The 23,546-nt window shown below is 37.9% G+C and overlaps 1 pseudogene; it reads right to left on the bottom strand.

Moving 5' to 3' along the window:
• Positions 1–3,056: 3,056 nt before the first annotated feature.
• Positions 3,057–23,520, bottom strand: LOC124093286 (glycine N-phenylacetyltransferase-like; annotated as a pseudogene).
• Between the last annotated feature and the right edge of the window lie 26 nt (positions 23,521–23,546).

The following is a 23,546-nucleotide window of genomic DNA, read 5'->3' as shown; positions in this document are numbered from 1 at the left end:
CTGAAAAAAATACCCGAGAAAATCAACTTGAAGTTTTATTTTGGCTTGCAATTTTAGAAGTTTCAGTTCAAGGGGGCTTAGCCCCATCAGTTATGAGGCAGAACCTCATGGTGGCGAGCACAAGGCAGAGCAGAGCTGGTCATCTCATGACAGCCAGGAAGAAGAGAGAGAAAGAGCCTCGGGACAAAATACATCCTTCAAAGGTAGGCTTTGATGGGTCCTGTGACCCATCTCATTCAACAAGGCTGCCTCCTAAAGTTTAGCACCACCACTTCTCAATAGCACCACCACCTGGGGACTAACCCATCAGCACATGAGCCTTTAGGGACAGTCCAGATCCAGACTGTAACACCACCATAAAAATGCTCAATGAAATAAGAGAAATGCATGAACAAAATAGATATATCAACAAAGAAACACACTCACGTACACCCTTAATAGAAAAGAAAAGTTTGGGAGCTAAAAACTATAATAATGGAACCAAAGAAATTCACCAGAAGAGTTCAACTGCAAAATCTGGATTAAGCACAATAAAGAATCAGCAAATCCAAAGGCAGATCATTTAAAAGTATCCAATTAGAGCAGCAAAAGGAAAAGGAGTCAAATCGATGAAAGCCTGGGGGCTTATGGAATACCCTCAAGTAAAATAATACATATATTATAGAAAATTCAGAAGGAGACTAGAGCAAAAGAAGAAGATTTATTTAAAGAAATAATGACTGGAATATCCTCAAATCAAAGGACAAAAGTGGAAATGCAGATTGAGTTTCCAAAATCTTCCAAGAGGATGAACCCAAAGAAATCCACACTGAGACACACCATGATCAATTTGCTGAATGTCAAAGTTTTGAGGCAGCAAGGAAAAAAGCACTCATGTACAATAGAACAGCTATGACTATCAGTGGATTTCTTAGCAGAAACTTTGAGGGACAGAAGAAAGTAGAATTCAAAGTGCTGAATGAAAACAAAAAAAAAAAAACAAAAACAAAGAAACATAAAGAAACATAAAACAAAATCCTGTCAACTCAGAATACAATGTCCAGCAAAATTATCCTTCAGAGATGAAATGGAAATAGGCTTTCACAGATTAAAAATAAATAAATAAATCTGAAGAGGTTCATCACCATAAAAGAAATGCTAAAAATGAGTCTTTCCAGTTCAAACAAAATGATACTAAACAACAAACGAAAGCATTTTAAAGCATATAGCTCAATGGTAAAGATAAATAGGGAGACAAACACAGGATATTGTAATGCTGTAATGGTACTACATAAATCATTGTTAATTTGAGTTTATAAATTCAAAGACAAAAGTATAAGAATCGAAAAAAATCAGTTAATGGATAGATGATACCAAAAATGCAGCTTGTAATATCAATAACAAAGTTTATAGGGGAGAGATTTTGTAAGTGATTGATGTGAAGTTGTTATCAGAGTGAAATAGATTGTATGGTTATGAAATGTTTTTGTGTAAGCCTCATGGTAACCCACATAAAATACCTGTAGGACATACACAGAGGACAATGAGAAAGAGTCAAACCAAGTCACAACAAAAAGAATCAACTAAACCAAAGGAAAACTGCAAGTGGAAGTTAAGAGGCAGTGTTATGCCAGATTTGTGGGACCCCAATAGATCTCCAGGAGCCTAATCTGATACAATCACACAAGAGTCTTTATTGCAAGCTCGAGCCTGGACTCAAAACTGTTCCCGACACAGCGGTCCCAGGGAGTGAGTCCCGGTCCTTTGTCCAGTAAGATTTTATAGGTTTTGGGGGGATACTCTATGCATCACAACATCACACAGCTAATCATTCCATACCTCGGGAAAGTCAAACAACAACTCTTAACATTGATTAGCACATTCACTGGTGGGAACAAGTTGGGTAGGGGTGATTGGTTAGTACAAGAGGGGGATTCCTTTGAATTGATTGGTTTAAGCCACGAGGGGAGTACATGCTGAACTACATGGCTTCCCAACACGTTATCAACCACCATAAACTACTGGGGGGTCATCTGGCATCCCAGGTATTTCCCTGTCTCATGCTGATTGGTGGTTGCTAGGGGGGTTGCTATGGGTCCTCACCTAGCCTAACTGAGTCAGGGACACGTGGCGCTGCAGACCTCTCCTATTATTTACAAACAACTCAGCAGGGCGGGTATGTGCCTAGGAGTGCTCTGTGGATTTTTCCAAGGACAAGGGTCACGCCCCCTTCCTTAGGACAGGCCTTGAGGTAGAAGCTGGTTTCTCAAAAATGGAGTCACATTAGTTTCTCAGCAGAAAACTAGAGGGGGTGGGGGGCAGGGACCAAAGCAATTGAAAAAGTAATTCCTTCTCTATCATTAACTAATTTAAATATAAATAAATTGACTTCCCTAACAAAAGATAAGAGAATAGCCGAAAACTCTTCTTTGTTGTTGTAGTAGTGATTGTTGTTGTCATTATTGGTTTCTTTTACAGTGCTGGGGATTGAACCCAGGGTTGCTTCACCACCGAGTCACTTTTTATTTCACTTTTTTAGATAGGGTCTCACTAAGTTGCTGAGGCTGGCCTTGAGCTTGTAATGCTCCTGCCTCAGTCTCCTAAGTTGCTGGAAGTACAGGTGTGCACCTCTTTGCCTCGCCTGAAAATTTCAAAACATTTAAAACACACCCACTATGTGCTGTTTGCAAGATACATGCTTTAGATTGAAAGTCAGTGAAAGGATGGAAAAAGATATTCTATGCATAATGGTAACCAAAATAAAGTGGGGATGGTATACTTATGTCAGAAAATTTTAATGTCAAATTAAACCCTATCAAAAGAGAAACAGAAGAACATTGCATAATGACAAAAGGGTCTGCTCTGAAAACAGAAATCACAATTATGAATTTATATGCATGCAACACAGTGCACTCAAATCTGTGAAGTTAACGCTGACAAACGTGAGAGGAAGCATGAACGGCAACACAAGAACAGTCGGGGTTCTAATAGTGCATTTCAATAATGAAGATGAGTGAGGGAGCAAGAGAATTGACCAGCACTGCGGACCATGTAAATGGGACTGCATCAGACTAAAATCTTTAAAAAATATATTTTATTGGTGCATTATAATTGTACATGATAGTAGGATTCATAATGACATATTTGTTCTTACTGAAAACAACTTCATCCCTCGTACTTTCCCTTTCTCTGCCCTCATCCTTACCCTTGGTCCACTTACTCTGCTCGACTGATCTCCATTCTGTTCCTTTTCCTTTTCGCATTGTTATTGGTGCATTAATCTAGTCTATTTTTTTATAATTGTTTTAATTAGTGAATTATAATTATATATAAGCAGGATTCATTGTGATATATTCATATATAGACAGCATAATTTGAAGGCTATTATTCCCCAGTACTTCCCTATGCCTTTCCCTCCTCCCTCCCTCTCAATTCCCTTCTTCTACTCTCCTGGTCTCCTTCCTGCTCATGAGATCTCTCTCTCTCTCTCTCTCTCTCTCTCTCTCTCTCTCTCTCTGACTCTCTCTCTCTCTCTTTTCTTTTTCTGAATATAAGAGAAAACATTTGACCCCTGACTTTCTGTATCTGACTTATTTCATTTAGCATGATGTTCTCCAGTTCCACCCATTTACCAGCAAAGGACATCATTTTCTTCAACTTCACAGCTGAATAAAACTCATTGTATGTATATACCACAATCTCTTTATCCATTCATCTGTTGATGGGAACTTAAGCTGGTTCCATAACTTGGCTATTGTGAATGGCACTGCTATAAACATTGGTATACCTGTATCACTAGAATGCTGATTTTAGTTCTTTTGGATAAATACCAAGGAGTGGGATAGCTCTTAATATGATGGTTCCATTCCTAGTCTTTTAAAGTAATTTCATTCTGCTTTCTAAAGTGTTTGTATAATTTACAATCTAATTAGCAATGTATAAGTGTATATTTACCCCCACATCCTTGCCAGAATTTATTGTTTTTGAATCCTTGATGATTGCCATTCTGAAATGAGATAAAATTTCAGTGTACTTTTGATTTATGTTTCCCTGATTGCTAAGGATGTTGAAAATTTTTTCATGTATTTGTTGACTATTTGCACTTCTTCTTTCAAGAAGTGCCTATTTAGTTCATTTATTGATTGGGTTATTTATTGTGTGTGTGTGTGTGTGCGCGCGCTTGTGTGTGTGTGTGCGCGCGTGTGTGTGTGTAAGTTTTTTGAGTTTGTTCTAAATACTAATTCCCCGTTGGAAGAAGCTAGCAAAGACTTTCTCTCATTCCGTTAGTCTCTCTTCACACTTTTAATTGTTTCCTTTGCTGTGCAGAAGCATTTTAATTTGATACCATCCTACTTACTGATTCTTGATTTTATTCCTTGAGTTTTAGAGGTCTTGTTAAGAAAGTTGGTGCCTGTGCCAATATATTGGAACGTTAGCCCTATGTTTTCTTTTAGAAGTTGTAGTGTCTCTGATCTAAATCCTAAGTCTTTCATTCACTTTGAGTTTATTGTTGTGCAGGATGAGAGACAGGGATCTGGTTTCATTCTTCTGTAATATGGATATCCAGTTTCCCAGCACCCTTTGTTTAAAAGGCTATCTTTTCTCTAACATATATTTTTGCTCCCCTTATCAGGGAGCAGTTGACTGTATCTGTGTGGATTTATCTCTATTCACTATTCTACTATATTGGCCTTTGTTTCTGCTTCTTTCAAACTCAAAATTTTATGTGCAGCAAAAGAAGTAATCAATAAAATGAAATAGTTGCCTATGTATTGGGGAAAAAAATATTTGCAAACCATATGATATGGTCCGGTGTTAAGAAAAAAAATTATGAAGAACTCATACAAGTCAACAGTGAAGAAACACAGAGATGAATTTAAAAAGGTGAAAAATGCCTGAACAGAAATTTTCCCAAAAAGGACACAAAAATAACTATTGGGCTTATTAAAAGTGCTCAATATCATTAATCATCAGGGAAATGCAAATAAAAACTACTCTGCATTACTGCCTTACAATTAATTTTTTATAAAAAATGTAAAAAACAATAAATGTTGGCAAAAATGTGGAAAAAAAGGAACTCTTATACACTGTTAGTAGAAATGTAATACACTGTTGGTAGAAAAGTAGATTGGTATAGCTGTTATGGAAAAATAGCATGGACATTTTTAAAGAAATTTAAAAATATAATTACCATATGACCCAGAAATCCCTTTTGTGGACATATACCCAAAGGAAAATTAATCACCACTTCAGAAAAACTCTACACTCCCATGTTCATTGCAGTATTATTCCCAGTAGCCCAGATATGGAAGCAACACTAAATGTCCTCTAATGGACAAATGGAAAAAAAGAAACTATAATGTGTGTGTGTATGTATGTATGCATATACATATGTGTGTGTAAATATAATGTAATATTATTAAGTCCTACAAATAAACAAAATCATGACATTTGTCACAACAAGAATAAATCTAGATGGTATTATATTAAGTGAAAGAATCAAGAGGGAAGAATGTTATGTAAGACATGTATATGGAGAATCTCAAATACATAGAGATCTCAAATACATAGAGATAGAGAACAAAATAGTGGTTACTAGAAGGAGAGAGGGGAAGGGAAAATGTAAGTCAAGGATAAAAGCATAGCACACATGTAGAGTGGCCAGGTTAGAGGTCTCATGTACAACCTGAGGACTTTAAGTAATAAAACTGTACTGTATGAGATTCATGCTAAATAGGATTTTAGCTGCTCTTGCCACACACACAAACAGGTAACTATGCAAAATGATGGTTCTGTTAATTTGTTTGACTACAGTGACTTTTAGTACCTATGTGTATTCCAAAACATCATGTTGTATACATGAAATATACACAATAAAATACATTGTGAAAAATGAGTCTCCCAGCTACCATATCCACCTATTATTATACATTTGTTTTTATAATATTTAACATGGTTGTCAGACAGAGATCAAAGAGTCAGCCATGAAAGAACCACTTCAAAATATCTCCTAAAAAGAAGGGACACATGTTGGCCACTAAATAAAGGAGTCATAGAAGAAGAAGGAGAGAGACAGAGAGAGAGAGAGAGAGAGAGAGAGAGAAATATACTATTCTTAAGAACACAACCTGGCAAAATTGAAAGGATCTGACCATTGGCAATAATCCACATGTGAGATGGGACAAGATTTCAAGGAAAAGTAGCAGGTCATCAGGCTGCTCAAAAAAGTGTCACTGAGCATCTAGGGATGGAGCTCAGTGGTGGCCCTGGGTCAACCCCAGCACCACCAGTGGGTGGGTGGGGAGGGGGAATAAAAAGGAAAAGTGTCACTGAAATCCAGAAGTTCAGGAAATTGAACAAGGCCAGAGAGGTCTAGCCATGCCGGCCTGCTGGATCTGAAGGGTAGCTTGATGCAGGGATCATGGTGGTCCTGTGGACCATTCACATGGCTTCTCCAGACCCCAGCAATGCCCACTCCTTTACTCCGATTACAATTTGTTCTTTCTCTCTTTCTCTGCTCATCCAGCCAAACCACAACCACCGACACTAGCTTCTGTTGAAGGCCAGCTTCAGAGGTGCACAGTTCCACTGGTTCCAGTCACAGGGCATGGGGACATGATGCAGACTTTGACTCATTTTCTGTATGATTTTGTTGGCTTTCTCCGTATGGTTATACACAGGGAAGCCAAGCTTCTCTTGAACCTGGGTCTGAGTATATATTATATAGGAGACAAGGCCTTGGGCCCGGTACTCAGGCACAGCGGCTGCCATTCGCATCTCCCCAGTCTGGTCCATTAGAGCCCATGACACAGGGGTCCCTTCAGGCCCCAGAAGACAGGAGCTGGGGAAGGCCAGGATACAGCGCTCAATGAATCTCTGGCTTCTTTCATTGCCACCAAAATGCCAGAATTTATTCACCAAAGCAGCATGCGTAATATCCAGCAATGAGAGTTTAAACATCTCTTGGTTCCTGTTGAGAAAAAGGGAAAAGAACAGGCCATAATATCATGCACACTTATGAGGCATTTTATTTATTTGAGAGGCATGTAGGAACACAGGTAATGGAATAGTCTGAGCAGCCAAGCTGGGATCATAATCCTACTAACTGTGGGATCTCAGGCAGGTAACTTAATATTTCTCTGCCTCCACCTCTTATTGCATAAAATGGTAATATTAATTTCAAAAGACAGAAATGCATTCAGTGCCACAAAACACTAAAGAACTCCACAAAAATTAAGTATTGTTCTCAACATTGCTTTGGCTCTCCACATAATATAGACCTGATGATTTCAACCCTATTTTACAGATAAGTGGGCGAACAGAAAAAAAAAATGCCTATAAGAAGAACATTCTAGCAAGCAGTAAAGCCAGAGCTTAGAATCTTAGAATCTTAGGGTGTGTGTATTTAGTGGTCCTTGACCACCATGTTGAACACTTGGGAAAGCTGAAGTCCTGAGAGGTACCCATATGGACTTCAGATGGCTCACATAATGGAATACTGAAGTCTGAAGATCTCTTTGGTAGAGGAAAGAGGTTTTGAGAGGCATCTTGCAAAGATCCCACTATGTGGGAATAGAAGATTTAGACTTAAATCATAGTTATGGCCTTCACCATCCATGTAGTAAACAAGCCACATCATGGAGGGTCCTGCTCTCTGTTGGGAAATAGGAATGATGCCTCCTACCCTGACTATCTCATAGGATGTGTAAGAGGATTCAGTAAGGTTCTAGACGAGGAGGTGCTCTGCAGGCTTCAATTCACTTTGCAATGTGAATAAAGCTCTTCTGGGCATATTATCACACCGAGGGCAAGACATTGATCATCTACAGATAAAGTTGCTATCAATGGGTTCTACTTCATATTACACTGAAATTAATGGAGGAAAATATATGATTATTTCAAGTTCTTTATATTGGAAAACATTTTGTCTGTGAAGTGGATTCATTAAATGCATATCTATTAAGAACCTACTATGTGCATTATTCCGGCTATGGAGAATATGTTAGTGAACAATATAGAGAAGATTCCTGCTCTTATGAGATTTTAAGTGGGTCAGGGAGGCTCTTCAAACAACAGGTAGATAAATACCCAATAAAGTGTTTTCAGGTAACGATAAGTCTGATAAAGAAAGTTAAAATTGGATTTCATCATGAAGAATTATGACCGGGGTGATATTACCCATATTACCCATGGCAATCTCAAAAAACTGTCAAAGGAAATAAATTTTGAGAGAATGAAGAGCAATAACAAAAAAAGAGATAACATGTGGAGATCTGAGGAAGGATGTCTGAGGCAGGCAAAGAGCAAGTTCAGTGGTGCAGAGGCAGGAGCAAGAGCATGAGGTCAAATGGCATAAGGAAGGCCAGAGCTGCTGAGTGAGCAGCAAGGTCAAGGTGACATCCAGGAGGTGAGGGTGCAGGTCTTGTGGGCTCTATAAAGAGTTTGCATTTTGTTCAAGATGAGGTGAGAAATGGTGGCTTTTAAGCAGGTGATCATCCAGGAGTGGGACTCTGGGAGGTGAGAGAGAACGCAGGGAGGGAGGTTGGAAGACACTCTAGTGACATGTGAGCAGTGCAGAGAGAGCATCTTTAATCACACTCACTTGATCTGGGGTCCCCCAGATTCAGGACGTAAGTTCTTTGTATCCACCAGGAAAGGCACCAGTTTCCTTGCTGTCTGAGGCATCATGTACAGAATGCACTGTGTTCTCTTGACCTGGACCGAGTTAGCAGCAGCAAGACTTTGTATCACCTCATCCAAGCTGGACTGTGAACCTAGGAGGGAGGAAGGAAGGAGAGAAGTAACTGTGTGCAAGGTACAAGAAGGGGCCCAGAGGAACCATGCCTCACTCTTGCTTCTGGTAATGCCACCAACAGTGTGATGTGACCAAGTCACTCCCTGGAGCAGGTTTTCTCTTATACAAAAATAGTACCAGAAATGCTGGCTGTCACTCTGAAATCAAAGGAGAGGAATATATAATTCATAGTAACCTATCTTTTGCAGTACAGGAGATTGAACCCAGGGCCCTGCTTATGCTAGAAAGATTCCCTAGCACTGAGCTAAACTCCCATCCTGTAGAAGCCTATGTTGATTGTGCACATGCCCACGTATTTGTCTGCTAATTCATTTAATCCTTACACCGACCCTGTGTTTTAGGTTCCTCATTTTCACTTATGAGGAAACAGCAATAGGTATATTACATCACTTTAAAGATCACAAAGCAGGAGGCAGAGCAAGGATGCACCCTTTAGAGTCTGACTCTAGAGGGCAGGTTTATAACCACAGCAGGTATCCTCCTTGGTGACCTGGGAGCTTCTCTATGACACTAGGAGCTGTATTCTTATTCCAGGAATGGAAGACCAGAAGACAGTCTCTGCTCTCACACCCAATATTCTGAGGGATGCTGAATATGTTGCAAAATATATTTTGAATCTTCAGCTTACAAGAAATTACCTTGCTCAAGAGTTACTAATAACAACCACATAGTGCACAATATGTGAATTCTACTCCCCTGCAGAGGTGGTGACAGTCAATACGAGTAATGGACACTAGGTTGAGATTCTGAGACTTGGGGGAAGAATTTTGGGGAATGTGCTTGAGGTGAAAAGTGGTCCTACAGGTAGACACAGGGTCTAGCAGCCAGCACATACCCCAGTCCCCTTACTTTGGATCTGCAAATGTTGTTTCCAGTTAATGACATCTGATAAGGCAAGAGATTCTTGACAGCTCTTGAGCTCCTTAGACTAGATTTGATAGATGTTGGTGTAGTGATCAAGGTCATCTGTCATGTCCTGTTTGGTTGGGTAACAGGGAATAAGTCAATTTGATCATCCCAAGAGATTTCAATATTTGTGTCTAACACTTCCTTATACTATTACATTATATGGTTAAATATGTTTTCTTCACATATTATCATCACTCCTGAATCATTAAATCAGGCAACCAAGCTAAGAAATCCATTAAATTTATGTTAAAAAAGTGTTGTGAATCAAAAGTGTGTTCCATTACAATTTCAAATCAACCAAAGACATACAAAAGAAGCACTTTTCCTTAATTTTGGAATCTTCAGGAGGAAAAGGAAAAATCGTATTATTAAAAGCAAGCTCCAGTTGCAAGAACAAATCTTACTCTTTTAAACAGTCTCAGAACAAAAGCATTTTGAACTTATAATATTAAATGAACATGGGTAGCATCATATATAAATTTTTATCTATACACGGTAAAGGGATACAGAATGAGAATCCATGGTGTCTCTAAAACATAAACCCCAAACACTAGTGTTAATGAAAATAATTTATATTCCTAGCAAAATCAAAACACAGAATTTGTTCACAAAGTCCTTCTCAAAGTTAGTAAGTTAGAGTGGGGATAATTTGAAGCTGAAGAAAGGTCCAGATAACAAATACCCAGCTATTATAGAACAGTTGCAAAATTTTGCATAGAAATGCACTCAGAACTCAGCAATAATATCACTAGCACTCAGTATTTTTATATAACATTCAAAAAGCAAACATGCTTTCATTTTTAGAATTTAGTAAGGAATTTAAATTCATTTTTGTATTCTGTGTTGTTTCTCGGTTTTTTATAAAAATTTCATCGCATATATTTAAGCTAACAAAATGATATTACTGGATGCATATAGATATTAAAATATTTACTGAAGCAAAGTAGCAGACCTGAAATCTCACATAGTTACCACTCTTTCTTTCTTTGGGGAGGGGATAACAGCTAGAATTTACTAATTTAGTAGAAAAAAAGTAACATTTCATTGCTCTGGTCTTTACCATACATTGGAAGGTACACGTCTTCATTATTTATATCTGCTAGTTAGATTCCTCTAGCTGATGTCTTTTTGTCTCCTCACCATAAACACACTTCTTATCTGGTTAATGACTGTTGTATCTATATAAGGTGGATGTTTAAAAGATTCACATAGAAGTGAGGTTATGTAAAAGTTTTCTGTGATTGGCTTATTTTCCTTAGCAAATGTTGTGCAGATTCATTTTATCAAAACTGGTAAGATCTCCTTATTTTTTTATTAGCACATTATAATTATATGTAATAGAGGGATTCACATTGACATGATTATGCAAGCACAGAATATAATTTGCTCCAATTCAGTCCCCAGTACTTCCCCTTTCTCACTCCTCTTTCCTCTTCCATTCCCTTTCCTCTTCTCTACTGGTCTTCCTTCTATTTATTCATAGTTTTTTCTTTAATTAGTTCATTATAGAACCACAAAAACCAATGAAACCAATGGTTAGTTTGATTGTTACCAATGTTGTTTATCTTTTCAAAGAACCAACTCTTTGTTTCATTGGCCCTTTGTATCTTTTTTTGTTTTGGTTTTTAGTTGTCAATGGACCTGTATTTTATTTATTTATATGTGGTGCTGAGAAGCAAACGCAGTGCCTCACATATGCTAGGCAAGCGCTCTGCTACTGAGCCACAACCCCAGTTTTTTTTTTTATCTTTTTAATTCTCAGTTTTATTAATGTTGGTTCTGATCTTAATTATTTCCTGTGTTCTATTGATTTTGGTTTTAATTTTTCTCTTTCTACGGCCATGAGGTATAATGTTATATTATTTATTTGTTTTCTTTATATTTTTTTAATATAGGAACTCAGATATAAAGTTTTCTCTTAAAACTGCTTTCATACTATCCCAGAGATTTTGATATGTTTTATCTATATTTTCATTTGTTTCCTTTTTCAATTTTTAAAAATTGTTGATGGACCTTTATTTTATTTATATGTGGTGCTGAGAATTGAACCCAGTGCCTCACGCATTCCAGGCAAGTGCTCTACCACTGAGCTACAACCCTAGCCCATTTGTTTCTAAGAATTTTTTATTTCTCTCCTGATTTCTTCTGCAATCCATTCCTCATTTTCAAGTGTATTGTTTAATCCCAAGGTGTTAGAGTGGTTTGTTTTTTATGTTATTGTTGATTTCTAATTTCATTCCATTATGTTCTGATAGGATGCAAGAAATTATCTCTATTTTTGATTGCTAATATTTGTTTTGTGCCTTTAAATATGATCTAATTTACAGATAATTCCATGTTTTGCTGAGGAGGAAATTATTTCAATTGTCTTATATTCTATGAATGTTTTTTAGGTCCACCTTATAAATAGTATTTTTTAGTTCTGAAGAATTTTGACTTGGTTCATTTTGATGATCTATGAAATGGTGAGAGAGGTGAATTGAAATCACCCAATATGATTATAATGTGGTCTGTTTGGTTCTTTATATTGAATAGGGTTTGTTTTATGCATGTAGGTCCATAGTTGCTTTAGGAATAAATATTTACAATCATTATTTCTTCTTGTTGGACGATTCCCTTAATAAGTACTTCTTTGTCTCTTCTGATTAATTTTGGCTTGAAATCTACTTTGGCTGATATGAAAGTAGCTACCTCTGCTTATTTTCTGTTTCTATTTGTATATTATATCTTTTCTCATCCTTTTGCCTTCAGTCTGTGGATGTCTGCCTATAAGGTGAGTTTCTGGTAAACATCATATGGTTGGTTCTTGTTCTTTAATCCAATCTGCCAATCTATGTCTTTTGATTGAAGAATTTAGACCATTTACATTCAATATTATTATAGAGAGATGATTTTTTTTTAATTTCCTGCCATTTTGACTTATTTCTAATTCTTAATTCAGACTTGATTTCCCTTTAATTGATTATTCTTCTGGTGTTATTCATCCCTATACATGCTTTCATTTTTATTTTTTATTTCTTCTGCATGAAATATTTCACTGAGTATAATTTATGAAGAATAATTTTGCTGTATATAGTAACCTTGGTTGGCACCTATTTTTCTTTCAAAGACCACATGTATTATTCCAAGCCCTTCTTAATTTTAGGGTCTGGGATGAAGAGTCAGTTTAAGTCCAAATTGGCTTACCTATAAATGTGACCTGCTCTTTTGATTTTTAAAATTCTATCCTTATTCTGTATGTCAGGCATTTACACTATAATGTTTCTTGGAGAGGATTTTTTTTTATTATGCCTATTTGGGGTTCTATCTGATTCTTGTTTTTTTGATTTCCATCTTATCCCTAAGATTTGGGCATTTTTCCAATACTATTTCATTGAAAAAGTTGTTCTTTCCTTCAATTTGTATTTTGGAGCCAACTTCAACCTCAATGATTCTTAAATTTGGTCTCATAATGTTATCCCAGTTTTCCTGAATATTCTGGTCACGGTCTCTTAACATCTTTTCTTCATTGTCAACTTTATTTCAAGATAATATACTTTGTCTTCAAGGCCTGAGAATCTGTCTTCAAATCTATTAGTGACGCTTTCCATTAAATTTTTAAATTGATTTATTACATCTTCCATTTTCAGTATTTCCATTTGGTGCTTTCTTAGAACACCTATCTCTTCTTTGAAATTAACTTTTACTTCCTGTATTTTGTTTCTAAGTTCACTTCTTACATCTTCTTTTAGACATTGAACATTTTAACTATGAACTTTCTAAATTCTTTCTCAGACATTTCTTCCACTGGTGTCAATGGGATCAGTTATTGATGTGCTGTGGGCTATTTGGGGTGGTTTTCATATATAGCATGTATATCCACCATCTATGACTATCACTTCTTCTTTTGTATAACAATGCAGTGAGCTTTTTTTCTCTTAAGAACTCCAGGCTGCATGAATATTCAGATATTTATACTTACTCTCAATGTGGTCTGTCCTCTGCTATTCCCAGTATCAGGTTTGCTTTGAGAGAAAGAACTAAACCCTATTTACTTCAAACACTTCAGGGCAAAGTTACATACTAATAAACCTCAGGAAAAACAAAGACTGGTTGATATTGTTCTTCACAGTTCCTTTAACCCAGGTATACAGTTGTAGCAATGTTCTTCAAGAGGTCGAAAAATTATTTATTAAAGACAGGAAAATGGCTATTGCATTATATAGGGGCTGAAAAGGGGAGGAGAGAAAATTGGGTAAAAGAAGAGAGAAAGAAAAAAGATAGAAAAGAATAATACAAACCAAAGTAAAAAGAAGATAAATATGGACGAGGAGGGAGGATTTTGAGGCAGTCGCAGGCAATGTAAAAGGGAAGGAAGTGCTAAGTGGAACAAGTGTAAACCAAAGCTAGGGAAACAAAGAGAGTTATTCCAATTAATGTTTAAATCCTCAGAAGAAAGGCAGTCAAATACTAGGGGAAAATAACTCTGTAATCAAAATGAAGAGTAATATATGTATGACCAAAGTTGGCCTTTGAGCTATTTAGAGTAAACCATACCAAGGTGGAGACATCTTACTGAGTCTTCCAGGTTTGGTTTTCATCAATATGTGAGACCTTCAGATGATGTTCATCACTCTTCAGCTCTGGTCCCCCAGAGGGGCAGGGGCAAAGGAGCCACTCCCCTGGTTGCTATGGACCTCCCACCAGATGGTCCTTTTTCCTCAACCCAGGGGTCTGAGGCTGATATTTGGGGGGTACTGTGCTGCATCTGCTGGCGGTGTCTACTGGGTGCCAGGGCACAGAATGCAGGTCTCAGGGCTGCTGCTTTGACTTCAATGGAGTCCCCATGGACCTGCTCCCCTCCCTCCCCTCCACAGGACCCTTTTCAAAGTGGCATAGAGCCTGGTGGTTGTCTCTAAGTGTGGGACCTGTGATTGTGAGTTCTCTGCGGGTGGTCTCTGATGCAAAAGCATCCCTCCTGACCAAAGCAAATCACAGATCCCTGGGGCGCCATCCCCGTGATTGGGAAAGAGACTCGGCCTGCAGTCTGCCTATGTCCAAACTTACTCCCCACAGTTGTAAATTACACGTCATTCCTCTCCACTGAGACAGAGACAGTTTTCCTGCCTATGTCCCAGCTCCCACTGCCCACGCCTGTGATCTGCAGTCACTCGTCCCCTCTGCTGCCTGGCACAGAGACAGTTGTTCCCCCCTGCACTGTGTTCTCACTGCCCGTGGCTGTAAATTGTGGCTATCTGCTCCCATGTCTGCCTGAGCTCCCAGGGCTGCTGTGTGGAGCACCAGGGTTAGGCTAGAACTTCCCGGGAGTGCATAGCTCTTGGGTTTGCTCCATCCCATTCCTCTTGTCTGTGATGAGGGGGAAGGGATTTCAGCAGCTTTGTTAGCAACAATACTCTACAAGTTCCTTCTAGACCAATCACTGCAAAGGTGTTCCTCTGGATTGGTTTTTTGTTTTTTTTTTTGGGGGGGGTTGCTATCTGAAAGTGGGGAGACACTGCATTGATTGAATTTCTTCTAGGGAGTAGGGCTAGATGTGAATTCTACACAACTGCAGCCATGACCATGATGGCTTTCCATCCACAAGTTGGGTTAAACTGCTTCATCTCCGTCACTGGCTTTCCAGCTCCTATCCTGTTCTGATTTGTTCAGCTGCTGCTCAAGAAGCGGGATGATGTGCTTTTCCTGTCCCTCTTTCTCTTTGTTGCTGCTCCCTCCTCCCCCACCCCCGCCCCGGGTCTAGGTTCAGGGTTAAAGAACTCTGTCCTTATTTTCTGTTCTGATAACCAAACCTCAAGTCTCTCCAAAGCTCAGGTTGTCCCATACTGAGTTTTATTCCGTTTACTCGGTCACCCATCTCTCTAGTCAGGTCTTTTTTCACTGCCTTCTTTCTGGGCTGTGGAGGGCTTGGAGGTTGCTGCTTGATCTGCATCTTCTGATATTGATTTCTTTTCTTTTGGGGGCTAAATTACATTCTATTATGTATGTGTGTGCGTGCATGTGTGTGTGTGTGTGTATCAATTTATCCATTCATCTGTCCATGGACCCTCAGGTTATTTCCATATCTTGGCTTTTATGACTAACGCTATAATAAATATGAGGAGTGCAGCTATCTTTACACAATGGTGATTTCATTTCTTTTGATACATGGCCAGAGAGGAACTGCTAGGTCAAATGGTAGTTCTAATTTTATGTTGAAGAACTTTCATTCTATACTTAAGCTGTTACAAATTTTTGCCAAGAAAGAATATTGGATGTTGTCAAAAAAAGCAAACAAACAAACAAAAAAATGTTTCCACCTCCCTTGAAACGGCCATGTGTTCTTTATCTATTAACATGACGTATTACGGTGATTGATTTGCTTGTGCTAACCCAGTCTTACATGCCAGGGATAATATCACTGGTCACAGTGTATACATCTTTTGATATATTATGTAATTTAGTTTGTTAATATTTCATTGAGGATTTTTACTTCAAAATATTCATCAGAGTAAATGGCCAATAGTTTTCTAGTGACATCTTTTTTTGAGTTTAAAGGTAATGGTAGTCCTCCCACAGTATATTTGGAAGTATTCCTTCAAGCTCTATATTTTGGAAGAATTCAAGGAGCACTGGTATGAATTCTTCTTTGCATGTTTGGTGGAATCCAGCTGTGAAGCCATCTACTCCTGAGTTTTTGTTTCTTAGGAGGTTTTTTTTTTTTTAAATCACTTCTCCAATCTCTTGATTTGTTGTCTATTTCTTCCAGAGTTAATATCGGTAGGTTGTATTTTTTTAGACATTTATCTGTTTCCTCCAGAATATTCAATTTGGGGCAAATGATTATTCATAATAGTTTCTTATAATCCTTTTTATTTCTGATGTGTCTATTGCAATATTATTAGTTTCATTTTGAGTTTGAGTCTTCCCTCTTTTTTACTTAGACTAGTATTGTCAATTTTGTTATATTTTCAAACAGACCTACTCTTAGTCTTATTGGTTCTCTCTATAAATTTTTGATTCCTTATTCAATTTATTTCTTTTTGGATGTTTGTATTTCTTTCCCCCTGCTAACTTTGGGTTTAGTTTGTTCTTCTTTTCTAGTTTCTTGAGGTATAACATTAGATTATTTATTTGGATTCATTCTTTTTATGAAAAGCATTTTTGCTATCATTTGCTATTAGAACTGCTTCTACCAAACTTAATGGGATGCAGCATGTAGTTGTAGCTTGCTTTCTTACCCATTCATCCACTCCATGTTTGGATGGGGATATTTGATCCATTTGTATTTAAGGTTATTACTGAAAAGTAAGAACTTCTTATTGTTGTTTTATTTGATTTCTGATTGTTTTTCTCATCTATTCTTCCTTGCTTCCACTCTTATTGTCTAACTTCTTGATTTGATAATATCCTATAGTGCTAATTGTGATTACTCTCTCTTTATTGGTCCTATAGCTGCTGTAGTTTGTGATAATTAGGAGGTTTGCAGAAAACATTTTATACTTTTTTCTCTATTTTTTAAATTTGCTCAAATTAGTTATACATGACAGTAGAATGCATTTTTAGACATTGTACACAAATGAAGCATAACTTCTCATTCCTCTGGCTGTACATGGTGCTGAGCCACACCAGTAGTGTACTCATACACATATATAGGGTATGATGTCTGTCTCATTCTACTGTTCTTCCCATCTGCACTGTCCCAACCCTCCCCTCTGCACATCTTAATTTACATAACATATTCCTCTTCAAAGACCTTTGGTAATGTGTGCTTTTCACAGAATAAATACTGAAACCTATGAATGCAGCACTGATAACAGTAGGCACATTTTATTTATTATTATGCTTATAATGTCTATGGATTTGCAGTAGTGTTTTCTATTTTATTCCTGACATGTAATCTGTGTCTTCTTCTTTCCTGGTCAGTTTGGTTACAATATTATCAACATCATTTGATACTTATAAGAACCATAATTTGGATGTGTTGGGTTTTTGTGTTGTTTTTCTGCACTCATATTCTTTTATTTTTTAAAAAATCTGTTTATTGTTCAATTTCCTTCATTCAGCTTGGTAAAGGGTTAATACCCGCCTACTTTTTTAAGTTTCTAAGGTGAGAATTTAAATCATTGAATTGAGAGCATTCCCATTTTTAGTCTCATTTTTTAGTATAAGCAGGTAATGCTACATTTTTTTTTCTCACAATGTTCCACCCTCACCTTTAAGGACTCGGGGAGGCTCTTCCTTAAGGACTTCTCTAGCATCTGCAGCATCTGTGGACTTTGCAAAGGAAACATCTTGGCAGGTGCTTTAGGCTAAAGAGAAGATTGAGAAACATCATGAAATGAGAAGGCAGTTCTAGTTAATGTTGTGAGCTATATTCCTGCTGTTCCAATGTGCCTACTAACTAAACTTCTAATGCCGAGAAAGAATAGGATTGGTGGCAGGTACAGATGCCTCCTTCTGAAATAACCTTTACTACAACTCCTTAAGCTTTTAAAAATATTTATAAACATTTGTTTTCATTCTGTATCACCTAGAATTCCAACAATTAAGGATACACTAAGATAAACAGATCTATTCTCTTCACATACATGAGCATTGATACAGACCATTTCCTACACTCTCCAATAGCTTGTTTCTCTCCCATGCCCACCAATCCCTTTTAGACTTCCAGCTTCAAGCAATCATTAAGCTGCTTTCCATCCCTATAATTTTCTTTACAAAATGTCAACTAAGTGGAATTATTTCATATGTAACTTCTGGGACTGGTTTATTGTATCAAATCTAAGGTGCTGTGCAATTCAATAGTACATCGATTTTTATTTCTGGAAAGTCTTCCATTGCAGGGATTGCACAGATGAATTCCTTTATTTATCAATTCACCTGCTGAAGGACACTTGGGTTTTTATAGTTTGGGATGATTCTTAATTAAAGTTACGAATAACATCAATATACAAGTCTTTGCATGGCTATATGTTATTATTTCCCTCAGAGTGCACTTCAGAGTTGCATGGTAAGTAAATGTTTCACTTTATAAGAAACCGCCTTTTTCCAAATTGGCTACACCATTTTACATTCTTATTGCAGTATGTGAGGGTTTCATTTGCTCTATATTATCTCTAGCATATCTGCAGGTTATTTTTTTTCTATACAGCCATGTTCAGGAATCATTGATGTCATGGGCAAAATCCTCAACAATATCCTTCAAATCAGTATCCAAGAAGGTTCATAGAACTAGTTCTCAAGGCCAAATGGGTAAAGCTAAAGTACATTTCAACTCAGTTCTCTGAGTGACTGACAATGGTAAACTTTACTCAAGCGCTATAATTCAACAAAATAACAACAGTCAAAAAATTGTTCCATTCAAGTTGAGACTACTACTTAGACAGGATTCCCCAATTTCCTTCTTGCTGACCTAGAACAAGGCCAAATGTGGACCCTTCAATGCCTCATACTTTGCTTCACAAGGATGAGCTGAACTGCTAATACCCATTAATAAATAAGACAATACTTGTCAACCAAAATTTCATTCCTTTGCTCTCCTTCCCCCAAGCCAAATCATCTACAATCCCTGTTTAACAGCTCCCAGCAAAAATAAGCTGGACACAGGGTAATATGTCCTCTGAGCCTCTATTGATACACCATCCCTTAGTTCACTTCCCCACTCTGAGACCTCCCTGCCCTGTCCATTTCCCCTTCGGAAATGCTTAATTAAACTGTTCATGCTCACTGATCCATCAGAACAAAAGTTTTTGTTAGCTAACTTGATCACACTGTAATTTTCTGCTCCTCGCAGGACTCTGAACTTTGACTTACCCTCAGCCTGAGTTCTGGCATGCAGAAAGTTTCACCTTACTATGAAAATAACCTCTCTTGCTCACTTCTCCCTATAAAACAAAAGACCTTTTCTTTTCTAACTTTCATATGTTTCTAGATATTATGGTCTGAGAAGTCTCCCTAACACAACCGTCCCTCCCCCCCCCACCCCCCCCCCCGTTTTGCAATAATCCTTTAAATAAAATTTCTCCTTGCGGAAGTCTGAAATGTCTTTTTAAACAAAACTTTGGTACAGCTTCATTTTAAGTTAAATTGACTTTTGTTAGTAAGCTGAGCATCACTCTTTATTCATTCATTCATTCATTCATTCATCAATCTGTCCACTTATACAATGAATCTTGTTTGAGAACTTAGTACAGTGGCTTTGTAAGGTACCACCTTGGCCAGGCAGAATAGTATTTCCTGCAATCCATTTAACCACTGGTTTGCAGGTAGCGTGGGCCACAAGAGAGATTTTTGTGAGATAATTGGAGGCAAATAGGAGCAGCAGCCATTTTGGTAGCTCACCTCTTCATGCAAGGATAGGCTGCCAGCTACTTCATTGTCCCCCAGATCTACATCAACCTCTCTCATGCTGGCCAAGTGTATGCATTCAGCTCCATAAGGAAGGAGCCTGGAAGGACACCCACTGCCAAGGCCACAGTCAGCAAAAACTGCAAGGTTTTGGTGCCCTGTAAGCTCCAGTGTGTGTTCTCACACTTTAAATAAATCTTCCTTTCCCAACACTTGTGCGCACTTTAATCTCCAGTAACAGAAAAGAAGGATTCGCCTTCTAGAAACTGCTTAACTAGCACACAGCATTGCATAAGGTCGAATCCTTATAACAAATCATCTATTTCTGATCCTGTATTTTGATCCTGACTGATACACATACACTGGTAAATGCTCTGAGGAACTGTGAGCTTATAACAAACCACAGTAGATGTTTCCTATTGTCTAAGAACTCATACTCTAATAAGGGAAATAAGACATACAAAACTAAAAAAAAATACTATAAGAAAGAATTAAATTTATATGTGTGTGAAACAGGGGTATAGAATTCAACACATTCCAAGGTAGTGTTCTTGATATGGAAATCATTCATATAGTCTAATGTGTCATTTTTTTTATTACCAAGTTATATGTGAAACCAATTCACCCACCCTATCTCCATTTCTTATCTCTTCTTGAACTTTGTTCTCTCCCTAAACCTAAGGGTTGGATTTGTACAGTGTATATTGCTAAAAAATATGAAGAAACAGTTCTGCATTTGACTTACTGCAGCACAACTGCTGTTATCTGAAGAATGGGATCACAGGATGCTTTTCCTTGTCCGTTGGAGTCTTTGGGAATGCTGGTCCTTTTGGGGTGATGAACTAGGATCTGTACTGGGAGAAACACGGCTGATGTTAGTTTCTATTGGCTCCAATTACCAAAGATGTCACTCTACGTTTTGGTCTATGGCTTTAACGTATTGGGAGAAGTTTGGACTAATGAACATTTTAGTTTTTTTTCATGTGTGTTTCCCCAAGATTTTTTGTCAGTCATTTGGGGATAACAACAATAGGTTTTTCAACAGACCTAGTGCTCCCTTCGTGATATAAGGGAAGAAGAGTCTTAAACAAACCCACTGAGGCAGAGGCTGCATTCTGAATGTAGTTTCTGGGGAAGAACCTGGGCCTGGTAGGAATTGTTTGTTTTTTGTAAATGATTTGTCATTTTGTAGTGATGAGGGCTGAACTCCGGGCCTTGTACGTGTCAGGCAGGCATCTGCAGCCCCTTGTAGATGATTGTTTAACCACTAAGTGCTGACTATTCATCTCATCTATAGTCTCTCTCTTCCAGATAAGACCAAAGAACATTTCTTTAATGCAATACCTGCTTTAGCACTCTGACTTATCTTCATTTTATTTATGTACTACTCCTACACTACCTTCAAAACCCAGTTTTTCTCCTTTTCCAAAGTCCTAATTAAATGCCAGTTTGTCCCTGATTGATTCCCTCTGAGACACCTCAACCCAAAGAGAATTAGTCATTCTCTTTCTTGAAAATCTGGTAACAATGACTTCTAATTTGTTAATTTTACTGGACAGAAATTATTATTCAAATTATTAATCTGTTCCTTCTCAAAGGTTATCACATTGTCTAGTTCACATTAAGGAATAAGTACATATTTGCTTAATGACGGAATGTATAAAGTATTTGTGTAACTACAACCTTTTAATTAGTCATTTCCCCAATCCAATTAAAAGATTCTTCGTTCAAGAAGTAAGCTATGATATGAATGTTTGTGTCCCCCCTCAATTAACATTTTCAAATACTAGCCTCCAAGGTGATAATACTAACCAGGTAAGAACTTTGGGATTGGTTCATGAGGACATCCTTTCCACCAAATGAGAACATAGGAGAAAAACATCTTTAAAGAATCAGAAAACAAGCCATCTCTAGACATTGACACTGCTAGCACTAAAATCTTGGTCTTCCCAGTCTCCAGAACTGTGAGAAATAAAGTTTCCTTGTTTGGAAGACATCCAGTATATGGTATTTGGTTCTAGCAGCCCAAAATAGACTAAGATAAATTACCAATTGAAGGCCACTATTGAAAGGCATGGGAATTATTACCAGACACTCCACTGAAATAGCCCCAGAGCACAATAGAAGCACCTGTGCCAGGAATGAAAGTCTCAAGACAGAAGTGCAATATTTGTGAAGGTTAATTTGATATTCTAGCTGGAAAAACCTCAGAAGAAGATTACAAGAAAATACCAAAGTAGAAACTGATACCAGAATGCTGAAGATACAACATTAAAGTATCACCAAGTATATTTATGACAACCTTCTGCACATGTACACACATCCCGAAGACACAAATATGCTGTTTAACTAGTATAATTAACTAAAGCCTGGGGAGACCCAGTGGGGCTTCACACTCTGGCGGGTTGCCAGATGGGCAATGAGCAGAGTCCAAAGGCAGTGGGAACCTTTGACACAGTCCAAGGTGTATTCAAAGAAAACAATTCCAATGAACAAAAAATGCTCTGTGAAAATGTGCAAAGCACATTAAACTCAGATTTTATGTGAACGTTTATAGACAACACACATTAAAAATAAAAATTTGGAATGGAAAAACAATGCAGTAACATTATAGAAGAGTTTTTAAAATTGCATTTGTCTTGGTTTTTAAATTAACAACTCATCTCCTCCGTGTTCCAGTCCCCATGTGAGGATCCACCTAGTCTCTTTATGACTAAACAGGGCACATAAATTCCCTGTACATCAGTTACCACTAGGTAAAGCCAACTGCCTTAGAATGCCACAGAGGATTACGTAAGGTAATGTTTGCATGGCGTGTGTACACTTTGTGGCAAATAAATGTCACCTGAGCCAGCATGCTCCTTTCAGGTGCCATTTTAATCTCTGGCTCCCACCCACTGATAGCAAGCTCCCAAATCTCTTCATGTTTATTCATCAATACAGACTCAGACCTGGCTTCATCCAGTGTCAAAAATTTCTGACAGATCTAGCAAAATGCCCTGTACATAGCAGTTATCCGAAAGTGGATTTTCCAATGGAAGAATTTCATTTACCTCTGGAAAAATTCTCAGCCCAAATGAGCTCAAAAATTCTTAATCACATTCAACAGGAGTATTTTGTTCATCCTGCCTCAATAAGGAGATGAAAGGAGATGAGGGGTCTCAGATCATTGATTCTCCTTTGTTCTTACCTGAAATCTGTCTTCTCATTCAGTCTCTGCAGAGGTCTGTAGGGAAAGACCAGAGGCAGCAGACTTTTCCAGAGCATGAAATATATCCTCCGAGGATGCCCGTTTTGAAAGGTACTTTGGTTTTTTTTTCCTAGAAATGCAGTGCTGAGGTTCCTGACAGAACACACACACACACACACACCAAACTGTGCAAACTTCTGAGATCTGAGTGTGAGGTCAAGCCCCTCCCTCTGGGTCCTATGCTCAGGGAGGTGGCTCTGTGGCTTGACCAATTCGCCCTGTGCATTCTGAGGCTGCTTTTCAGAAGGCTACACCACTTTCTGTTCC

The sequence above is a fragment of the Marmota monax genome, unplaced genomic scaffold, assembly GCF_021218885.2.
Source record: "Marmota monax isolate L192 unplaced genomic scaffold, Marmota_monax_Labrador192_F-V1.1 WCK01_AAM20220418_F8-fsc00038, whole genome shotgun sequence".
NCBI lineage: Eukaryota > Metazoa > Chordata > Mammalia > Rodentia > Sciuridae > Marmota > Marmota monax.
The sequence above is the reverse complement of the archived record's forward strand: the minus strand, read 5'-3'. Positions and strand labels throughout refer to the sequence as shown.